Here is a 22,430-nt window from a genome sequence, read left to right as displayed (position 1 = left end):
CAGCCCCCAAACCCTGCCCTCTGTACCTTTCTCACCACCCGCTTCCCTTCTCCTGTCATCCCCCTACCACCCGGGAAAAAAAGAGATTGCCCCCTCCTTCCACTAGCCCACCCTCCCACCCAAAGAACAACTTCTTCTGCGCAGCTTGTTTTCTAGGCAGCAGCGCTATTGTGATGTCATCGGGGGGCATTGTGACAAGCCGCCAGTGTTCCGTCTCTTCATGTTGTGCACAGTTCAAACGGAAAATACATCAACAGGCAGACTACAGAAAAGCTTACTATCAAAGGTTAGAGGGGGGCTTTCTCAGAGGGCTTTTTACAGTTTTTCTATTCCCAATTAGCCGTTTAAGTGTACTTATTGAAAGTAGTAATTCTTTCATAGGCCGCCCTTTCTTAGTATTTGACGTTCCTTATATTGCGGTATGAGGCTTCGCAGTAGGTTGCAAACATTCATCACCCATGACTGTCCCCAATTGAGCTCAGAAGCTCAATGTCTATCATGACCTCTCTTTTAGAATGTCCAAGAGCAAGCAAACTATTCCTCCAGGAGAGGGCGCCAACAGACTACTAAAGAGATCATCATTACTCAAAGAAAACCCCAAAAACCAATGCATGATAGGAATAAACAGGTAACTTTCTTTGGAGTGGAAGCGGAGAGATCGCACCAGATGCCAATTCTAGATCTTATCACACCTGTGGTCACTGCAGCAGCAGGTGAATCCACTTTGTCCAAAAGGGATCTATTCCATTCAATTGCAAATGATCTAGATAAGACAGAGAACTGCAGCACGGGGACATAGCCGAGTTGGTCAGGTTGAGTGGTGATGAGTTTGCTATTTGGATGAATAAAGAAAGTCAAAAGTGTGAAAGATAAAAAACAAAAGGAGGAAGTGTGAAAAGTGAATGGGCCAAATTGAGGTGCATATGAAGACGTATGCTTTCTTCCAATTCATTAAATCGGGCTAATATGAATCAGGTGAATTGAGTTCTGCTTTTGGAAACTGGGTTAAGAAGGGGTGCACCGTTCCTGGAGGTACTGCAATACCAGGTCAATGCGTGGAGTGGACAGAGCAAGCTCTTTTTCCATCTCCCTGTTCTAAAAATCCATTTAATATATGGTCCCCAGATAGGGGACGTATCAGATATTAAACTGATAAGAACAGATACTACACTTGATCTTAGCCAAAAGGCCGAGAAGCGATAACCAGAATTGGTTTGGGCCTCGAGTGGCACCCTGGCCTATGCCGGACACATCTTAGGGAGAGAGAGCGAGAGGGAGACAAACCCACGCCTACACAAGACATTTTGTCACCCAAGCCAACCCTTGAAAAGGCTGCTTTGCAGAGCAAAAACAAGAAGAATGGTGCGTTTTGCAGCCGCCGCCCACTGCAATGAATCTGAATAACTCCTCCTTTAGGGCGCAAGCAACTCCCCTCCCCCTTGCAGTCTTTCCAATTCACGATACAAAAAGACGGACAGGACAGGTTGCCTGACTTTCCGTCACTGCCACCCTTTGCCATCCTTACCCGTAGAAAGCCCTTTCATCATCCCCAAACCCTAATCTTTTCCCTTTCCTTCCCAGCCCCCAAACCCTGCCCTCTGTACCTTTCTCACCACCCGCTTCCCTTCTCCTGTCATCCCCCTACCACCCGGGAAAAAAAGAGATTGCCCCCTCCTTCCACTAGCCCACCCTCCCACCCAAAGAACAACTTCTTCTGCGCAGCTTGTTTTCTAGGCAGCAGCGCTATTGTGATGTCATCGGGGGGCATTGTGACAAGCCGCCAGTGTTCCGTCTCTTCATGTTGTGCACAGTTCAAACGGAAAATACATCAACAGGCAGACTACAGAAAAGCTTACTATCAAAGGTTAGAGGGGGGCTTTCTCAGAGGGCTTTTTACAGTTTTTCTATTCCCAATTAGCCGTTTAAGTGTACTTATTGAAAGTAGTAATTCTTTCATAGGCCGCCCTTTCTTAGTATTTGACGTTCCTTATATTGCGGTATGAGGCTTCGCAGTAGGTTGCAAACATTCATCACCCATGACTGTCCCCAATTGAGCTCAGAAGCTCAATGTCTATCATGACCTCTCTTTTAGAATGTCCAAGAGCAAGCAAACTATTCCTCCAGGAGAGGGCGCCAACAGACTACTAAAGAGATCATCATTACTCAAAGAAAACCCCAAAAACCAATGCATGATAGGAATAAACAGGTAACTTTCTTTGGAGTGGAAGCGGAGAGATCGCACCAGATGCCAATTCTAGATCTTATCACACCTGTGGTCACTGCAGCAGCAGGTGAATCCACTTTGTCCAAAAGGGATCTATTCCATTCAATTGCAAATGATCTAGATAAGACAGAGAACTGCAGCACGGGGACATAGCCGAGTTGGTCAGGTTGAGTGGTGATGAGTTTGCTATTTGGATGAATAAAGAAAGTCAAAAGTGTGAAAGATAAAAAACAAAAGGAGGAAGTGTGAAAAGTGAATGGGCCAAATTGAGGTGCATATGAAGACGTATGCTTTCTTCCAATTCATTAAATCGGGCTAATATGAATCAGGTGAATTGAGTTCTGCTTTTGGAAACTGGGTTAAGAAGGGGTGCACCGTTCCTGGAGGTACTGCAATACCAGGTCAATGCGTGGAGTGGACAGAGCAAGCTCTTTTTCCATCTCCCTGTTCTAAAAATCCATTTAATATATGGTCCCCAGATAGGGGACGTATCAGATATTAAACTGATAAGAACAGATACTACACTTGATCTTAGCCAAAAGGCCGAGAAGCGATAACCAGAATTGGTTTGGGCCTCGAGTGGCACCCTGGCCTATGCCGGACACATCTTAGGGAGAGAGAGCGAGAGGGAGACAAACCCACGCCTACACAAGACATTTTGTCACCCAAGCCAACCCTTGAAAAGGCTGCTTTGCAGAGCAAAAACAAGAAGAATGGTGCGTTTTGCAGCCGCCGCCCACTGCAATGAATCTGAATAACTCCTCCTTTAGGGCGCAAGCAACTCCCCTCCCCCTTGCAGTCTTTCCAATTCACGATACAAAAAGACGGACAGGACAGGTTGCCTGACTTTCCGTCACTGCCACCCTTTGCCATCCTTACCCGTAGAAAGCCCTTTCATCATCCCCAAACCCTAATCTTTTCCCTTTCCTTCCCAGCCCCCAAACCCTGCCCTCTGTACCTTTCTCACCACCCGCTTCCCTTCTCCTGTCATCCCCCTACCACCCGGGAAAAAAAGAGATTGCCCCCTCCTTCCACTAGCCCACCCTCCCACCCAAAGAACAACTTCTTCTGCGCAGCTTGTTTTCTAGGCAGCAGCGCTATTGTGATGTCATCGGGGGGCATTGTGACAAGCCGCCAGTGTTCCGTCTCTTCATGTTGTGCACAGTTCAAACGGAAAATACATCAACAGGCAGACTACAGAAAAGCTTACTATCAAAGGTTAGAGGGGGGCTTTCTCAGAGGGCTTTTTACAGTTTTTCTATTCCCAATTAGCCGTTTAAGTGTACTTATTGAAAGTAGTAATTCTTTCATAGGCCGCCCTTTCTTAGTATTTGACGTTCCTTATATTGCGGTATGAGGCTTCGCAGTAGGTTGCAAACATTCATCACCCATGACTGTCCCCAATTGAGCTCAGAAGCTCAATGTCTATCATGACCTCTCTTTTAGAATGTCCAAGAGCAAGCAAACTATTCCTCCAGGAGAGGGCGCCAACAGACTACTAAAGAGATCATCATTACTCAAAGAAAACCCCAAAAACCAATGCATGATAGGAATAAACAGGTAACTTTCTTTGGAGTGGAAGCGGAGAGATCGCACCAGATGCCAATTCTAGATCTTATCAAACCTGTGGTCACTGCAGCAGCAGGTGAATCCACTTTGTCCAAAAGGGATCTATTCCATTCAATTGCAAATGATCTAGATAAGACAGAGAACTGCAGCACGGGGACATAGCCGAGTTGGTCAGGTTGAGTGGTGATGAGTTTGCTATTTGGATGAATAAAGAAAGTCAAAAGTGTGAAAGATAAAAAACAAAAGGAGGAAGTGTGAAAAGTGAATGGGCCAAATTGAGGTGCATATGAAGACGTATGCTTTCTTCCAATTCATTAAATCGGGCTAATATGAATCAGGTGAATTGAGTTCTGCTTTTGGAAACTGGGTTAAGAAGGGGTGCACCGTTCCTGGAGGTACTGCAATACCAGGTCAATGCGTGGAGTGGACAGAGCAAGCTCTTTTTCCATCTCCCTGTTCTAAAAATCCATTTAATATATGGTCCCCAGATAGGGGACGTATCAGATATTAAACTGATAAGAACAGATACTACACTTGATCTTAGCCAAAAGGCCGAGAAGCGATAACCAGAATTGGTTTGGGCCTCGAGTGGCACCCTGGCCTATGCCGGACACATCTTAGGGAGAGAGAGCGAGAGGGAGACAAACCCACGCCTACACAAGACATTTTGTCACCCAAGCCAACCCTTGAAAAGGCTGCTTTGCAGAGCAAAAACAAGAAGAATGGTGCGTTTTGCAGCCGCCGCCCACTGCAATGAATCTGAATAACTCCTCCTTTAGGGCGCAAGCAACTCCCCTCCCCCTTGCAGTCTTTCCAATTCACGATACAAAAAGACGGACAGGACAGGTTGCCTGACTTTCCGTCACTGCCACCCTTTGCCATCCTTACCCGTAGAAAGCCCTTTCATCATCCCCAAACCCTAATCTTTTCCCTTTCCTTCCCAGCCCCCAAACCCTGCCCTCTGTACCTTTCTCACCACCCGCTTCCCTTCTCCTGTCATCCCCCTACCACCCGGGAAAAAAAGAGATTGCCCCCTCCTTCCACTAGCCCACCCTCCCACCCAAAGAACAACTTCTTCTGCGCAGCTTGTTTTCTAGGCAGCAGCGCTATTGTGATGTCATCGGGGGGCATTGTGACAAGCCGCCAGTGTTCCGTCTCTTCATGTTGTGCACAGTTCAAACGGAAAATACATCAACAGGCAGACTACAGAAAAGCTTACTATCAAAGGTTAGAGGGGGGCTTTCTCAGAGGGCTTTTTACAGTTTTTCTATTCCCAATTAGCCGTTTAAGTGTACTTATTGAAAGTAGTAATTCTTTCATAGGCCGCCCTTTCTTAGTATTTGACGTTCCTTATATTGCGGTATGAGGCTTCGCAGTAGGTTGCAAACATTCATCACCCATGACTGTCCCCAATTGAGCTCAGAAGCTCAATGTCTATCATGACCTCTCTTTTAGAATGTCCAAGAGCAAGCAAACTATTCCTCCAGGAGAGGGCGCCAACAGACTACTAAAGAGATCATCATTACTCAAAGAAAACCCCAAAAACCAATGCATGATAGGAATAAACAGGTAACTTTCTTTGGAGTGGAAGCGGAGAGATCGCACCAGATGCCAATTCTAGATCTTATCACACCTGTGGTCACTGCAGCAGCAGGTGAATCCACTTTGTCCAAAAGGGATCTATTCCATTCAATTGCAAATGATCTAGATAAGACAGAGAACTGCAGCACGGGGACATAGCCGAGTTGGTCAGGTTGAGTGGTGATGAGTTTGCTATTTGGATGAATAAAGAAAGTCAAAAGTGTGAAAGATAAAAAACAAAAGGAGGAAGTGTGAAAAGTGAATGGGCCAAATTGAGGTGCATATGAAGACGTATGCTTTCTTCCAATTCATTAAATCGGGCTAATATGAATCAGGTGAATTGAGTTCTGCTTTTGGAAACTGGGTTAAGAAGGGGTGCACCGTTCCTGGAGGTACTGCAATACCAGGTCAATGCGTGGAGTGGACAGAGCAAGCTCTTTTTCCATCTCCCTGTTCTAAAAATCCATTTAATATATGGTCCCCAGATAGGGGACGTATCAGATATTAAACTGATAAGAACAGATTTTGATTTAATGAAGCTTTCCAAAGCACCGCAAAAAATGCATGACCGAAGTCACACCAAAAACAGTGCAAAGGCTAGGATTCGTGTGGACCCCTCCGTGAGGAGAGGGTCCCCAAAAATCAACCCCGTCCCTCCGAGCCAGAAGGCCACAGCAAGGGTCAGGGATCTTCGGTGCTCCCCCAAGCCGAAGCCTGGTTGAGCCTTGTCGTTGCTCCCAGCGTCCACCCAGGCATCTTACCCAAGTGGAGTAGAGAGCTACTAGTTGTTGGTTTCGCAGCCGAAACTGCCCGGACCGTCAACCGGTGTTGGTTTCTCAGCCCAAGGCTAACCGGACCTCCAACCGGGTGTTGGTTTCTCAGCCGAAGCTGACCCGGACCTCCAACCGGGTGTTGGTTTCTCAGCCGAAGCTGACCCGGACCTCCAACCGGGTGTTGGTTTCTCAGCCGAAGCTGACCCGGACCTCCAACCGGGTGTTGGTTTCTCAGCCAAAGCTGACCCGGACCTCCAACCGGGTGTTGGTTTCTCAGCCCAAAGCTGAACGGACCTCCGACCATGATTATAAAAATTTCCCTTCCTAGCCAGAAGGCCGGGATAGAGCAATATGCTCAGAAAGTATGAAAGGGCAAGGTACGGTGTGCTACAGAGCCCAAGGCTCGCCGGGGTCCCAAGCCAGCAAGCTCAGACTCACTCCAGGGTCGTCAATCCTGGGGCACATTGCACCATAGCCCCCACACTTACTCAGTCTAATAGCCTCGATCCTGGTAGGGCCATGGTTTCCTCTAGATGGATATACTATCCTCCCAAAGTACTAACAAGCGCAACCTTCCAGTGTGCATTGCATCATTGTACTAAGGTGGCCGGAGCCTTAAACCACCTTTTCGAACGATACTACACTTGATCTTAGCCAAAAGGCCGAGAAGCGATAACCAGAATTGGTTTGGGCCTCGAGTGGCACCCTGGCCTATGCCGGACACATCTTAGGGAGAGAGAGCGAGAGGGAGACAAACCCACGCCTACACAAGACATTTTGTCACCCAAGCCAACCCTTGAAAAGGCTGCTTTGCAGAGCAAAAACAAGAAGAATGGTGCGTTTTGCAGCCGCCGCCCACTGCAATGAATCTGAATAACTCCTCCTTTAGGGCGCAAGCAACTCCCCTCCCCCTTGCAGTCTTTCCAATTCACGATACAAAAAGACGGACAGGACAGGTTGCCTGACTTTCCGTCACTGCCACCCTTTGCCATCCTTACCCGTAGAAAGCCCTTTCATCATCCCCAAACCCTAATCTTTTCCCTTTCCTTCCCAGCCCCCAAACCCTGCCCTCTGTACCTTTCTCACCACCCGCTTCCCTTCTCCTGTCATCCCCCTACCACCCGGGAAAAAAAGAGATTGCCCCCTCCTTCCACTAGCCCACCCTCCCACCCAAAGAACAACTTCTTCTGCGCAGCTTGTTTTCTAGGCAGCAGCGCTATTGTGATGTCATCGGGGGGCATTGTGACAAGCCGCCAGTGTTCCGTCTCTTCATGTTGTGCACAGTTCAAACGGAAAATACATCAACAGGCAGACTACAGAAAAGCTTACTATCAAAGGTTAGAGGGGGGCTTTCTCAGAGGGCTTTTTACAGTTTTTCTATTCCCAATTAGCCGTTTAAGTGTACTTATTGAAAGTAGTAATTCTTTCATAGGCCGCCCTTTCTTAGTATTTGACGTTCCTTATATTGCGGTATGAGGCTTCGCAGTAGGTTGCAAACATTCATCACCCATGACTGTCCCCAATTGAGCTCAGAAGCTCAATGTCTATCATGACCTCTCTTTTAGAATGTCCAAGAGCAAGCAAACTATTCCTCCAGGAGAGGGCGCCAACAGACTACTAAAGAGATCATCATTACTCAAAGAAAACCCCAAAAACCAATGCATGATAGGAATAAACAGGTAACTTTCTTTGGAGTGGAAGCGGAGAGATCGCACCAGATGCCAATTCTAGATCTTATCACACCTGTGGTCACTGCAGCAGCAGGTGAATCCACTTTGTCCAAAAGGGATCTATTCCATTCAATTGCAAATGATCTAGATAAGACAGAGAACTGCAGCACGGGGACATAGCCGAGTTGGTCAGGTTGAGTGGTGATGAGTTTGCTATTTGGATGAATAAAGAAAGTCAAAAGTGTGAAAGATAAAAAACAAAAGGAGGAAGTGTGAAAAGTGAATGGGCCAAATTGAGGTGCATATGAAGACGTATGCTTTCTTCCAATTCATTAAATCGGGCTAATATGAATCAGGTGAATTGAGTTCTGCTTTTGGAAACTGGGTTAAGAAGGGGTGCACCGTTCCTGGAGGTACTGCAATACCAGGTCAATGCGTGGAGTGGACAGAGCAAGCTCTTTTTCCATCTCCCTGTTCTAAAAATCCATTTAATATATGGTCCCCAGATAGGGGACGTATCAGATATTAAACTGATAAGAACAGATACTACACTTGATCTTAGCCAAAAGGCCGAGAAGCGATAACCAGAATTGGTTTGGGCCTCGAGTGGCACCCTGGCCTATGCCGGACACATCTTAGGGAGAGAGAGCGAGAGGGAGACAAACCCACGCCTACACAAGACATTTTGTCACCCAAGCCAACCCTTGAAAAGGCTGCTTTGCAGAGCAAAAACAAGAAGAATGGTGCGTTTTGCAGCCGCCGCCCACTGCAATGAATCTGAATAACTCCTCCTTTAGGGCGCAAGCAACTCCCCTCCCCCTTGCAGTCTTTCCAATTCACGATACAAAAAGACGGACAGGACAGGTTGCCTGACTTTCCGTCACTGCCACCCTTTGCCATCCTTACCCGTAGAAAGCCCTTTCATCATCCCCAAACCCTAATCTTTTCCCTTTCCTTCCCAGCCCCCAAACCCTGCCCTCTGTACCTTTCTCACCACCCGCTTCCCTTCTCCTGTCATCCCCCTACCACCCGGGAAAAAAAGAGATTGCCCCCTCCTTCCACTAGCCCACCCTCCCACCCAAAGAACAACTTCTTCTGCGCAGCTTGTTTTCTAGGCAGCAGCGCTATTGTGATGTCATCGGGGGGCATTGTGACAAGCCGCCAGTGTTCCGTCTCTTCATGTTGTGCACAGTTCAAACGGAAAATACATCAACAGGCAGACTACAGAAAAGCTTACTATCAAAGGTTAGAGGGGGGCTTTCTCAGAGGGCTTTTTACAGTTTTTCTATTCCCAATTAGCCGTTTAAGTGTACTTATTGAAAGTAGTAATTCTTTCATAGGCCGCCCTTTCTTAGTATTTGACGTTCCTTATATTGCGGTATGAGGCTTCGCAGTAGGTTGCAAACATTCATCACCCATGACTGTCCCCAATTGAGCTCAGAAGCTCAATGTCTATCATGACCTCTCTTTTAGAATGTCCAAGAGCAAGCAAACTATTCCTCCAGGAGAGGGCGCCAACAGACTACTAAAGAGATCATCATTACTCAAAGAAAACCCCAAAAACCAATGCATGATAGGAATAAACAGGTAACTTTCTTTGGAGTGGAAGCGGAGAGATCGCACCAGATGCCAATTCTAGATCTTATCACACCTGTGGTCACTGCAGCAGCAGGTGAATCCACTTTGTCCAAAAGGGATCTATTCCATTCAATTGCAAATGATCTAGATAAGACAGAGAACTGCAGCACGGGGACATAGCCGAGTTGGTCAGGTTGAGTGGTGATGAGTTTGCTATTTGGATGAATAAAGAAAGTCAAAAGTGTGAAAGATAAAAAACAAAAGGAGGAAGTGTGAAAAGTGAATGGGCCAAATTGAGGTGCATATGAAGACGTATGCTTTCTTCCAATTCATTAAATCGGGCTAATATGAATCAGGTGAATTGAGTTCTGCTTTTGGAAACTGGGTTAAGAAGGGGTGCACCGTTCCTGGAGGTACTGCAATACCAGGTCAATGCGTGGAGTGGACAGAGCAAGCTCTTTTTCCATCTCCCTGTTCTAAAAATCCATTTAATATATGGTCCCCAGATAGGGGACGTATCAGATATTAAACTGATAAGAACAGATTTGATTTAATGAAGCTTTCCAAAGCACCACAAAAAATGCATGACCGAAGTCACACCAAAAACAGTGCAAAGGCTAGGATTCGTGTGGACCCCACCGTGAGGAGAGGGTCCCCAAAAATCAACCCCGTCCCTCCGAGCCAGAAGGCCACAGCAAGGGTCAGGGATCTTCGGTGCTCCCCCAAGCCGAAGCCTGGTTGAGCCTTGTCGTTGCTCCCAGCGTCCACCCAGGCATCTTACCCAAGTGGAGTAGAGAGCTACTAGTTGTTGGTTTCGCAGCCGAAACTGCCCGGACCGTCAACCGGTGTTGGTTTCTCAGCCCAAGGCTAACCGGACCTCCAACCGGGTGTTGGTTTCTCAGCCGAAGCTGACCCAGACCTCCAACCGGGTGTTGGTTTCTCAGCCGAAGCTGACCCAGACCTCCAACCGGGTGTTAGTTTCTCAGCCCAAAGCTGACCAGACCTCCGACCGGGATTATAAAAATTTCCCTTCCTAGCCAGAAGGCCGGGATAGGATAATATGCTCAAAAAGTATGAAAAGGCAAGGTACGGTGTGCTACAGAGCCCAAGGCTTGCCGGGGTCCCAAGCCAGCAAGCTCAGACTCACTCCAGGGTCGTCAGTCCTGGGGCACGTTGTACCATAGCCCCCCACCCTTACTCAGTCTAATAGCCTCGATCCTGGTAGGGCCATGTTTTCCTCTAGATGAATATACTATCCACCCAGAGTACTAGCAAGCGCAACCTTCCAGTGTGCATTGTATCATTGTACTAAGGTGGCCTGGAGCTTAAACCACCTCTTCGAACAACACTACACTTGATCTTAGCCAAAAGGCCGAGAAGCGATAACCAGAATTGGTTTGGGCCTCGAGTGGCACCCTGGCCTATGCCGGACACATCTTAGGGAGAGAGAGCGAGAGGGAGACAAACCCACGCCTACACAAGACATTTTGTCACCCAAGCCAACCCTTGAAAAGGCTGCTTTGCAGAGCAAAAACAAGAAGAATGGTGCGTTTTGCAGCCGCCGCCCACTGCAATGAATCTGAATAACTCCTCCTTTAGGGCGCAAGCAACTCCCCTCCCCCTTGCAGTCTTTCCAATTCACGATACAAAAAGACGGACAGGACAGGTTGCCTGACTTTCCGTCACTGCCACCCTTTGCCATCCTTACCCGTAGAAAGCCCTTTCATCATCCCCAAACCCTAATCTTTTCCCTTTCCTTCCCAGCCCCCAAACCCTGCCCTCTGTACCTTTCTCACCACCCGCTTCCCTTCTCCTGTCATCCCCCTACCACCCGGGAAAAAAAGAGATTGCCCCCTCCTTCCACTAGCCCACCCTCCCACCCAAAGAACAACTTCTTCTGCGCAGCTTGTTTTCTAGGCAGCAGCGCTATTGTGATGTCATCGGGGGGCATTGTGACAAGCCGCCAGTGTTCCGTCTCTTCATGTTGTGCACAGTTCAAACGGAAAATACATCAACAGGCAGACTACAGAAAAGCTTACTATCAAAGGTTAGAGGGGGGCTTTCTCAGAGGGCTTTTTACAGTTTTTCTATTCCCAATTAGCCGTTTAAGTGTACTTATTGAAAGTAGTAATTCTTTCATAGGCCGCCCTTTCTTAGTATTTGACGTTCCTTATATTGCGGTATGAGGCTTCGCAGTAGGTTGCAAACATTCATCACCCATGACTGTCCCCAATTGAGCTCAGAAGCTCAATGTCTATCATGACCTCTCTTTTAGAATGTCCAAGAGCAAGCAAACTATTCCTCCAGGAGAGGGCGCCAACAGACTACTAAAGAGATCATCATTACTCAAAGAAAACCCCAAAAACCAATGCATGATAGGAATAAACAGGTAACTTTCTTTGGAGTGGAAGCGGAGAGATCGCACCAGATGCCAATTCTAGATCTTATCACACCTGTGGTCACTGCAGCAGCAGGTGAATCCACTTTGTCCAAAAGGGATCTATTCCATTCAATTGCAAATGATCTAGATAAGACAGAGAACTGCAGCACGGGGACATAGCCGAGTTGGTCAGGTTGAGTGGTGATGAGTTTGCTATTTGGATGAATAAAGAAAGTCAAAAGTGTGAAAGATAAAAAACAAAAGGAGGAAGTGTGAAAAGTGAATGGGCCAAATTGAGGTGCATATGAAGACGTATGCTTTCTTCCAATTCATTAAATCGGGCTAATATGAATCAGGTGAATTGAGTTCTGCTTTTGGAAACTGGGTTAAGAAGGGGTGCACCGTTCCTGGAGGTACTGCAATACCAGGTCAATGCGTGGAGTGGACAGAGCAAGCTCTTTTTCCATCTCCCTGTTCTAAAAATCCATTTAATATATGGTCCCCAGATAGGGGACGTATCAGATATTAAACTGATAAGAACAGATACTACACTTGATCTTAGCCAAAAGGCCGAGAAGCGATAACCAGAATTGGTTTGGGCCTCGAGTGGCACCCTGGCCTATGCCGGACACATCTTAGGGAGAGAGAGCGAGAGGGAGACAAACCCACGCCTACACAAGACATTTTGTCACCCAAGCCAACCCTTGAAAAGGCTGCTTTGCAGAGCAAAAACAAGAAGAATGGTGCGTTTTGCAGCCGCCGCCCACTGCAATGAATCTGAATAACTCCTCCTTTAGGGCGCAAGCAACTCCCCTCCCCCTTGCAGTCTTTCCAATTCACGATACAAAAAGACGGACAGGACAGGTTGCCTGACTTTCCGTCACTGCCACCCTTTGCCATCCTTACCCGTAGAAAGCCCTTTCATCATCCCCAAACCCTAATCTTTTCCCTTTCCTTCCCAGCCCCCAAACCCTGCCCTCTGTACCTTTCTCACCACCCGCTTCCCTTCTCCTGTCATCCCCCTACCACCCGGGAAAAAAAGAGATTGCCCCCTCCTTCCACTAGCCCACCCTCCCACCCAAAGAACAACTTCTTCTGCGCAGCTTGTTTTCTAGGCAGCAGCGCTATTGTGATGTCATCGGGGGGCATTGTGACAAGCCGCCAGTGTTCCGTCTCTTCATGTTGTGCACAGTTCAAACGGAAAATACATCAACAGGCAGACTACAGAAAAGCTTACTATCAAAGGTTAGAGGGGGGCTTTCTCAGAGGGCTTTTTACAGTTTTTCTATTCCCAATTAGCCGTTTAAGTGTACTTATTGAAAGTAGTAATTCTTTCATAGGCCGCCCTTTCTTAGTATTTGACGTTCCTTATATTGCGGTATGAGGCTTCGCAGTAGGTTGCAAACATTCATCACCCATGACTGTCCCCAATTGAGCTCAGAAGCTCAATGTCTATCATGACCTCTCTTTTAGAATGTCCAAGAGCAAGCAAACTATTCCTCCAGGAGAGGGCGCCAACAGACTACTAAAGAGATCATCATTACTCAAAGAAAACCCCAAAAACCAATGCATGATAGGAATAAACAGGTAACTTTCTTTGGAGTGGAAGCGGAGAGATCGCACCAGATGCCAATTCTAGATCTTATCACACCTGTGGTCACTGCAGCAGCAGGTGAATCCACTTTGTCCAAAAGGGATCTATTCCATTCAATTGCAAATGATCTAGATAAGACAGAGAACTGCAGCACGGGGACATAGCCGAGTTGGTCAGGTTGAGTGGTGATGAGTTTGCTATTTGGATGAATAAAGAAAGTCAAAAGTGTGAAAGATAAAAAACAAAAGGAGGAAGTGTGAAAAGTGAATGGGCCAAATTGAGGTGCATATGAAGACGTATGCTTTCTTCCAATTCATTAAATCGGGCTAATATGAATCAGGTGAATTGAGTTCTGCTTTTGGAAACTGGGTTAAGAAGGGGTGCACCGTTCCTGGAGGTACTGCAATACCAGGTCAATGCGTGGAGTGGACAGAGCAAGCTCTTTTTCCATCTCCCTGTTCTAAAAATCCATTTAATATATGGTCCCCAGATAGGGGACGTATCAGATATTAAACTGATAAGAACAGATACTACACTTGATCTTAGCCAAAAGGCCGAGAAGCGATAACCAGAATTGGTTTGGGCCTCGAGTGGCACCCTGGCCTATGCCGGACACATCTTAGGGAGAGAGAGCGAGAGGGAGACAAACCCACGCCTACACAAGACATTTTGTCACCCAAGCCAACCCTTGAAAAGGCTGCTTTGCAGAGCAAAAACAAGAAGAATGGTGCGTTTTGCAGCCGCCGCCCACTGCAATGAATCTGAATAACTCCTCCTTTAGGGCGCAAGCAACTCCCCTCCCCCTTGCAGTCTTTCCAATTCACGATACAAAAAGACGGACAGGACAGGTTGCCTGACTTTCCGTCACTGCCACCCTTTGCCATCCTTACCCGTAGAAAGCCCTTTCATCATCCCCAAACCCTAATCTTTTCCCTTTCCTTCCCAGCCCCCAAACCCTGCCCTCTGTACCTTTCTCACCACCCGCTTCCCTTCTCCTGTCATCCCCCTACCACCCGGGAAAAAAAGAGATTGCCCCCTCCTTCCACTAGCCCACCCTCCCACCCAAAGAACAACTTCTTCTGCGCAGCTTGTTTTCTAGGCAGCAGCGCTATTGTGATGTCATCGGGGGGCATTGTGACAAGCCGCCAGTGTTCCGTCTCTTCATGTTGTGCACAGTTCAAACGGAAAATACATCAACAGGCAGACTACAGAAAAGCTTACTATCAAAGGTTAGAGGGGGGCTTTCTCAGAGGGCTTTTTACAGTTTTTCTATTCCCAATTAGCCGTTTAAGTGTACTTATTGAAAGTAGTAATTCTTTCATAGGCCGCCCTTTCTTAGTATTTGACGTTCCTTATATTGCGGTATGAGGCTTCGCAGTAGGTTGCAAACATTCATCACCCATGACTGTCCCCAATTGAGCTCAGAAGCTCAATGTCTATCATGACCTCTCTTTTAGAATGTCCAAGAGCAAGCAAACTATTCCTCCAGGAGAGGGCGCCAACAGACTACTAAAGAGATCATCATTACTCAAAGAAAACCCCAAAAACCAATGCATGATAGGAATAAACAGGTAACTTTCTTTGGAGTGGAAGCGGAGAGATCGCACCAGATGCCAATTCTAGATCTTATCACACCTGTGGTCACTGCAGCAGCAGGTGAATCCACTTTGTCCAAAAGGGATCTATTCCATTCAATTGCAAATGATCTAGATAAGACAGAGAACTGCAGCACGGGGACATAGCCGAGTTGGTCAGGTTGAGTGGTGATGAGTTTGCTATTTGGATGAATAAAGAAAGTCAAAAGTGTGAAAGATAAAAAACAAAAGGAGGAAGTGTGAAAAGTGAATGGGCCAAATTGAGGTGCATATGAAGACGTATGCTTTCTTCCAATTCATTAAATCGGGCTAATATGAATCAGGTGAATTGAGTTCTGCTTTTGGAAACTGGGTTAAGAAGGGGTGCACCGTTCCTGGAGGTACTGCAATACCAGGTCAATGCGTGGAGTGGACAGAGCAAGCTCTTTTTCCATCTCCCTGTTCTAAAAATCCATTTAATATATGGTCCCCAGATAGGGGACGTATCAGATATTAAACTGATAAGAACAGATTTTTTGATTTAACAGCATCTTTATTATCATGCACTACTCACAAAAAGGTAACAAACCGTGTACAGTGCCGCAGCCCCGTACACACAGAACTATACAATCCTTCTTACATAGCCATAGAGTACGACGCACTAAACTATACATCACACTCCTATGCTTATCCATAACACTCAAGCTGAAAGAAAAAGTTAGACAATAAATAACGACGAACCGGCGATTGGGGGATGGGGGTAGGGGAAAAGGGGGATAGGGTGGGGAAATCACAGGCCCGAAGCTTTATTGAAAGACGCACATAACGGGAAAAGGAGGGAGGGGGCATGGAAGAGGTCTAAACCTCCTCCTCGGCGCTGTCGTCCGGACTGTCCATGATGGAATAGTCTCTGAGCAGGCTGTGGATCAGCCTGCGGCAATCCTGGATAGACATCCTCTCCCTCTTCAAGATGAGCCGGTTCCTGGCGACCCAAATAGCGTCCTTAAAGCAGTTCATAAGGCGCCAAGCCTCCTGGATGGCTCCAACGGTGTGAGTCCCAGGGAAGAGTCCATAAAGTACGGAATGGTACGATAGGCTCCCTCTGGGGACGGAGTTCCTCAGGTCATCCTCCAGGGCAACCAACAGGCGCTGTGCGAAACGGCAGTCCCAAAAGGCGTGCAGCGATGTTTCCTCCACGAAGGGGCACCTTGGGCAGTACCGGGTTTTGCACAGGTTCCGGGCGTGCATGAATGACCGGACGGGCAGTCCGCCCTGTATCGCCATCCATGACAAGTCCTTGTGCCCGTTGGTCAATCCAGCCGATGACACGTTTGTCCAAACAGTCTCCAGTGTGTCGTGATGAAGTCCTGGAATGTTCTCCATTTCGTCCTTGGCTCTGATGAGTTTGTGGATAGTCTTTGGCTTCCACAAATCAGGCTTGAGTCCCTCCAGTTGGTGTTCCCTCACAAACCGAACCACGTCTCCGTAGAACCATGGCGCCGTCCAGTTGTAGGGGAAGGAGCTGTCCCACTTGTCCCAGCCTAACCGTCTCCAAAGGGGGAGCAGGAAGAAGCGAGACATGGACCCACCCGCGGAACCTCTCTTGACTCGCAGAGTTCGGCGAACGCAGTCACATACGAAGGAGGATCGCAGGAGGGTGGGGATATCGGGTACGCCCTTCCCACCCTTGCGAGGATCCTTGTACATGATGCTCCGCTTTACTCTGTCCATCTTGGATCCCCAGACAAAACGAAACACCGTCCTGGTAATGGCCCTGCACACGGTGGCAAGGGGGGGCCAGGCCTGGGCCGTGTACTGCAGCACGGGCAGTACCTCGTTACGCAGGACCAGTGCTTTGCCCTCACAGGTGAGGCGTCTGAGGCTCCACAGACCGATCCGTTGGGTGATCTTGGTCAAGCGTTCCTCCCAGGACTTGAGGGCTGCTCCTTCCTTCCCGAACCAGACTCCAAGAACCTTGATGAAATCCGGCTGGATGCTGAAAGGGAAGGGGGCGGAAGAGGCCGGCTGCCAGTCCCCGAAGAGCATGGCTTCCGACTTCCCGCAGTTGACTTTGGCTCCCGAAGCCCGTCCAAAGGTCTCACAGGTCTGGACGAGGGTGTCGACTGAGCGCCGGTCCGCGCAGAAGACGGTCACGTCGTCCATGTAGAGCGAGCACTTGACCTCGAAGCGTTCTGGTCCTGGTGCGGTGATCCCTCTGATCTCTCCATTCCGCCGGATAGCCTCTGCAAAGAGTTCTATAACACAAACAAAAAGAAGAGGTGACAGAGGACAGCCTTGTCTGACCCCTGAGAGGACCGGGAAGGGGTCAGTCTTCCAGCCGTTCACCAACACCGAGCTGTGAATATCAAAATACATTAGTTGGACATACAAGCAAAACATGTTACCCAAACCTAACCTGTGCAGAGCTTTGCCCAGGAACTCATGGGAAACACGGTCGAAGGCCTTTTCCTGATCCAACGAGATCAGGGCTGCGTGCACCCGGCGGGCTTTGATGTACTCGACCGTGTCCCGCATGAGAGCCAGGCTGTCTGCGATGCGACGTCCGGGGATGCCGCAGGTCTGGTCCGGGTGGATGATCCGTCCGATAACAGTCTTCAATCTCGTTGCCATCGTCTTGGCCAGGATCTTGTAGTCGACGTTCAGAAGGGTGATGGGACGCCAATTCTTCAGGTCGCACCTCTCTCCTTTACGCTTGTACAGGATCGTGACCATTCCTTCCCTCAGAGATGGAGGCATTCTGCCCTCCACCACCATCTCCTCATACAGCCCTAACAGGTCCGGACAGATTAGGTCTCCCAGCGCTACATAGAGCTCTGCTGGGAGGCCGTCACTGCCCGGTGTCCTGCCAGAACTAAAGGATTTGGCAGCCGAGAGCAGCTCGTCCACCGTCAGAGGAACATCCATGGCCGCCGCGTCTGCAGGGTCAAGATGGTTAGTGATACCTGACAGGAACTTATCGGCGGCCTCGGGGTCAGTAGTCTTGCGGGCGTAGAGTTCGCTGTAGAAGTCGCTGACGACCTTCATCACGTTCTCTTTCCCGCGTCGCATGTTTCCACTCTCGTCTCGTAGTTCATTCATGGGCGTGTGACCGGCGTGGAGTTTCCTGAAAAAGAACGAGTTACATTTCTCACCCTTCTCCAGGTTCTCCACTTTGGAACGGAAGACAATTCGCTCGGACTCCTCCTCGAAGTGCCTTTTCAGGCTCCTCTTAGTCTCCTCCAGCTCCTCTCTCACGTCCCAGCCGCATCGAAGAAGGTCCTGCAGGGAACGCAGCTCACGCTGGAGTCTCCTGAAGTCCCTCCTCTTCAGACACGCCTGTTGTTGACTCTTTGCCTGAAAGAAGAAACGGAACTCGAGTTTAACGTATTCCCACCAGTCAGAAACAGACTGGAAGCCCGCCTTGTAGGCCCGCCACGTGTCTAAGCTCCTCCAGAATCTCACCCTTTTCCAGCAGAGAGCAGTTCAGCTTCCAGGAGCCCGGGCCAATGGGGAAGCCATGGCCCAGCACACCTTGAAAGTGAATGGCTCTGTGGTCAGAGAAGAAGCAGGGGACCATCGAGTGCCCACTCCGCCCAACCGCCCGAGAGGTAAACACAAAGTCAATCCTGGAACGCAGCGAGCCATCGGATCGGCACCATGAATAGTTCACGGATCGTGTCCGATGGAGCCAACAACGTCCACAAGAGAGGCTTCGGTCACCATCTCAATGAGCAGTTTGGATGTGACGTCCAACTTGGCAGCCCGTTCCAGAACTGCGTCCATCCTCCTCAATCGGGCAGTTGAAATCCCCGGCCATCACTACCGTCCTGGCGGTAGCGAGCTGAGGGCGCAGGGCTTGGAGGAGCTCCAGTCGATCGCTCTTCACAGGAGAAGCATACACATTGATGAACCTGACAGGTTCTCCCGCCCAGGTGCCATCCACGAGCAGTAACCTGCCGCAGACGATTTCCTGAACAGAGTCCAATGTGAAGGCGCTTCCCCTGATCAGCACGGCGACCCCCGCGGACCTACAGTCGCCCCCGCCAGACCAGTAGGATGGGGCCATGGGGTCCACTCCCTGGCCAGATGGTTGAAGGACCTAGAGGAGGGAAGGGAGCATTCCTGCAGGAAAAATACATCACTAGACTGAGTGTTAAGGAACGCAAAAATTGTCTGACGTCGGAACTTGTCTCTGATGCTCCTAACATTAATGGAAAAGATGTTAATGTTAGCAGTCATTGGAGGAAAGAGAAAGTTAGAGCAGGCGGTGTGCCTTAGTTACCACTCCGGTCGGGCGGTTCTTCCTCTTTGGCACCTGCTGGTAAGGGTATCTCCAGCAGGACCCTCTTCTGCTAGCTGATCAAGCAGGGATGGTGCCTCAGTGGCTTCCGACTCCTCCATTTCTTCTTCGGCCACAAGGGGACTCCACCATCTGCTCCAACACGTCCCGGTTCTGGGAGGAGGCCATCCTCCTCTTCCTGGGGTGGGTTAAGGTCCACAATGAACAGCTTGGAAGGTTCTGCGACAGGACTATCTTCCACCTTCCTTTTCCTTTGGCCTGTACCTGAGGAGACAAGAGCTGGAAAATCCTCCTCGGTGAAAAGTGCAAGAGTGCTGAGGCCCTCTGCTCTCATGGTCTGGGGAGGGAGAGTGGGCTTTGGGGGGGGGGGTGAGGAGACCAGCTGAGGAGTAGGGAATATGAGGTGGAGGTAGTGGAATCCTCAGTAGGGTTGGCCGGGGGGGGAGGGGTTTGGACAGGGGTGACAGGGGGGGGGACCAGGGAGGGGGCAGCAGTTTTCTTACCCTTCTTTTCCCTGGACTCCGTGGCTGCTGGGGGCATCGGCTGGAGCCACGGTCGCCGGGTTCTTGGCCGCCTTGTCCTTGGCCTCTGTGGCCTTGGTCGTAGCTGCCTTGGTCGACGAAGCTGTGACTACCCGATACTGGGTCGCCGCGGCAACCCTTGCCCAGGATTTCTCCCGCTGTGGGCAGTCCTTGTAAAGGTGGTCCGCCTGTCCACATAGGTTGCAAGTCTTCTTCTCTTGGGCAGTCCTTGGAGCTGTGTCCTGTCACCCGGCAAAACCCTGCAGGCGTCCTCCTTGCAGGTCTTCATCGAATGCCCTTTCCGCCACATTTCCTGCAGTTGTGTGGCATGTCCGGGTAGTAGATGAGGACCATAGGAGTTTCCCAGAGAGAATGTCGGGGGCAGGTGCTGGAGACCATCCTCGGATGCTGGTTCCCTGTAGAGTCGGACGGTTACTGACCACTTACCCGTCCAGAATCCGTTGCCGTTAAGGATGTGGGATGGCTCCCGTCACCACTGGTGCAGAGACGTCCCCAGGAACGTGGAGATGTCTCTTCCTGGGGTGTGCGGGTTCCGCATGGAGACCGTGATCCTCTTCTCATCCCTCTGTATAGGACAGGATCCTAAAAAAGAATGAAAAGGGGAGTCCGGCATCGCTGCGTTCATCGCCTCCCAGTATCTCCTGCAGGCATTCACCGTGGCAAAGGTTACCAGAAAAATGCCAGTCATGAAGGTCTGGACACTCAGGGTTTCCGCCCTGGAGAAGCCCTGATCCAGAATCATCTTCTTGCAGAACACGTCGCTGGACATGTCCGGCAACCTACCATCCACCGCCTTTAGCTTCAGGGCGACCGTCTGCCGCATCCAAGGCTCCAGGGTTGGAGCCTTTTCAGGCGGCGTCCGGGCTCCCTCCGGCTGGCTGGCGTCGGAGGTAGGGGCCTCTTGGGCCGAAGAAGCCTCTGGATGAGCCTTCCTGGAGGTCCCTGGGTCCTGAGCCTTCCTGGCTGCCTTCTCTGGCTTGCTTGCCATGGCTGGTTCCTGCTTGAGTTCCGGAGCTGGATCTTGGATTCTTCTCCGGGTGTCTTCTCCCGCTGTGTTCCTCCTCGAAGTTCCTCTGGTCTCCCCAAGTCTTCTCCGAGCCTTCGTCTTCTTGCTTCTTTCTGCCAAGCTCTTCTTCCGTACGATCTCCCTCTTTCGGTCTCGGCTGGGCTTCGGAGCTTGTCTCCTGATCGTATCTCGTCAAGTGTAGCTAGCTCAGTTTGTTCTGATAAGAACAGATACTACACTTGATCTTAGCCAAAAGGCCGAGAAGCGATAACCAGAATTGGTTTGGGCCTCGAGTGGCACCCTGGCCTATGCCGGACACATCTTAGGGAGAGAGAGCGAGAGGGAGACAAACCCACGCCTACACAAGACATTTTGTCACCCAAGCCAACCCTTGAAAAGGCTGCTTTGCAGAGCAAAAACAAGAAGAATGGTGCGTTTTGCAGCCGCCGCCCACTGCAATGAATCTGAATAACTCCTCCTTTAGGGCGCAAGCAACTCCCCTCCCCCTTGCAGTCTTTCCAATTCACGATACAAAAAGACGGACAGGACAGGTTGCCTGACTTTCCGTCACTGCCACCCTTTGCCATCCTTACCCGTAGAAAGCCCTTTCATCATCCCCAAACCCTAATCTTTTCCCTTTCCTTCCCAGCCCCCAAACCCTGCCCTCTGTACCTTTCTCACCACCCGCTTCCCTTCTCCTGTCATCCCCCTACCACCCGGGAAAAAAAGAGATTGCCCCCTCCTTCCACTAGCCCACCCTCCCACCCAAAGAACAACTTCTTCTGCGCAGCTTGTTTTCTAGGCAGCAGCGCTATTGTGATGTCATCGGGGGGCATTGTGACAAGCCGCCAGTGTTCCGTCTCTTCATGTTGTGCACAGTTCAAACGGAAAATACATCAACAGGCAGACTACAGAAAAGCTTACTATCAAAGGTTAGAGGGGGGCTTTCTCAGAGGGCTTTTTACAGTTTTTCTATTCCCAATTAGCCGTTTAAGTGTACTTATTGAAAGTAGTAATTCTTTCATAGGCCGCCCTTTCTTAGTATTTGACGTTCCTTATATTGCGGTATGAGGCTTCGCAGTAGGTTGCAAACATTCATCACCCATGACTGTCCCCAATTGAGCTCAGAAGCTCAATGTCTATCATGACCTCTCTTTTAGAATGTCCAAGAGCAAGCAAACTATTCCTCCAGGAGAGGGCGCCAACAGACTACTAAAGAGATCATCATTACTCAAAGAAAACCCCAAAAACCAATGCATGATAGGAATAAACAGGTAACTTTCTTTGGAGTGGAAGCGGAGAGATCGCACCAGATGCCAATTCTAGATCTTATCACACCTGTGGTCACTGCAGCAGCAGGTGAATCCACTTTGTCCAAAAGGGATCTATTCCATTCAATTGCAAATGATCTAGATAAGACAGAGAACTGCAGCACGGGGACATAGCCGAGTTGGTCAGGTTGAGTGGTGATGAGTTTGCTATTTGGATGAATAAAGAAAGTCAAAAGTGTGAAAGATAAAAAACAAAAGGAGGAAGTGTGAAAAGTGAATGGGCCAAATTGAGGTGCATATGAAGACGTATGCTTTCTTCCAATTCATTAAATCGGGCTAATATGAATCAGGTGAATTGAGTTCTGCTT

The 22,430-nt window shown here is 49.3% G+C and overlaps 8 non-coding genes and 3 pseudogenes across 8 annotated transcripts; all 11 read right to left on the bottom strand.

Annotated features, from left to right (window-relative positions):
* Nucleotides 1-1,010: 1,010 nt before the first annotated feature.
* LOC142261230 (U2 spliceosomal RNA) lies at nt 1,011-1,201 on the bottom strand. The gene has a single exon (XR_012728975.1). It is a non-coding gene; the product is annotated as a U2 spliceosomal RNA (small nuclear RNA).
* Nucleotides 1,202-2,588: 1,387 nt separating this feature from the next.
* On the bottom strand, nt 2,589-2,779 carry LOC142261218 (U2 spliceosomal RNA). The gene has a single exon (XR_012728964.1). It is a non-coding gene; the product is annotated as a U2 spliceosomal RNA (small nuclear RNA).
* A 1,387-nt stretch (nt 2,780-4,166) lies between these two features.
* On the bottom strand, nt 4,167-4,357 carry LOC142261205 (U2 spliceosomal RNA). The gene has a single exon (XR_012728952.1). It is a non-coding gene; the product is annotated as a U2 spliceosomal RNA (small nuclear RNA).
* A 1,387-nt stretch (nt 4,358-5,744) lies between these two features.
* On the bottom strand, nt 5,745-5,940 carry LOC142261337 (U2 spliceosomal RNA). Its single transcript, XR_012729068.1, has one exon. It is a non-coding gene; the product is annotated as a U2 spliceosomal RNA (small nuclear RNA).
* Nucleotides 5,941-6,679: 739 nt separating this feature from the next.
* On the bottom strand, nt 6,680-6,821 carry LOC142261363 (U2 spliceosomal RNA; annotated as a pseudogene).
* A 1,387-nt stretch (nt 6,822-8,208) lies between these two features.
* On the bottom strand, nt 8,209-8,399 carry LOC142261193 (U2 spliceosomal RNA). The gene has a single exon (XR_012728941.1). It is a non-coding gene; the product is annotated as a U2 spliceosomal RNA (small nuclear RNA).
* Nucleotides 8,400-9,786: 1,387 nt separating this feature from the next.
* Nucleotides 9,787-9,981, bottom strand: LOC142261340 (U2 spliceosomal RNA). The gene has a single exon (XR_012729071.1). It is a non-coding gene; the product is annotated as a U2 spliceosomal RNA (small nuclear RNA).
* A 2,185-nt stretch (nt 9,982-12,166) lies between these two features.
* LOC142261181 (U2 spliceosomal RNA) lies at nt 12,167-12,357 on the bottom strand. The gene has a single exon (XR_012728930.1). It is a non-coding gene; the product is annotated as a U2 spliceosomal RNA (small nuclear RNA).
* A 1,387-nt stretch (nt 12,358-13,744) lies between these two features.
* LOC142261169 (U2 spliceosomal RNA) lies at nt 13,745-13,935 on the bottom strand. The gene has a single exon (XR_012728919.1). It is a non-coding gene; the product is annotated as a U2 spliceosomal RNA (small nuclear RNA).
* A 1,387-nt stretch (nt 13,936-15,322) lies between these two features.
* On the bottom strand, nt 15,323-15,527 carry LOC142261301 (U2 spliceosomal RNA; annotated as a pseudogene).
* Nucleotides 15,528-20,957: 5,430 nt separating this feature from the next.
* LOC142261356 (U2 spliceosomal RNA) lies at nt 20,958-21,060 on the bottom strand (annotated as a pseudogene).
* Nucleotides 21,061-22,430: the final 1,370 nt, after the last annotated feature.

Source organism: Anomaloglossus baeobatrachus, unplaced genomic scaffold, assembly GCF_048569485.1.
Source record: "Anomaloglossus baeobatrachus isolate aAnoBae1 unplaced genomic scaffold, aAnoBae1.hap1 Scaffold_213, whole genome shotgun sequence".
In the NCBI taxonomy this organism is placed as follows: Eukaryota; Metazoa; Chordata; class Amphibia; order Anura; family Aromobatidae; genus Anomaloglossus; species Anomaloglossus baeobatrachus.
The sequence above is the reverse complement of the archived record's forward strand: the minus strand, read 5'-3'. Positions and strand labels throughout refer to the sequence as shown.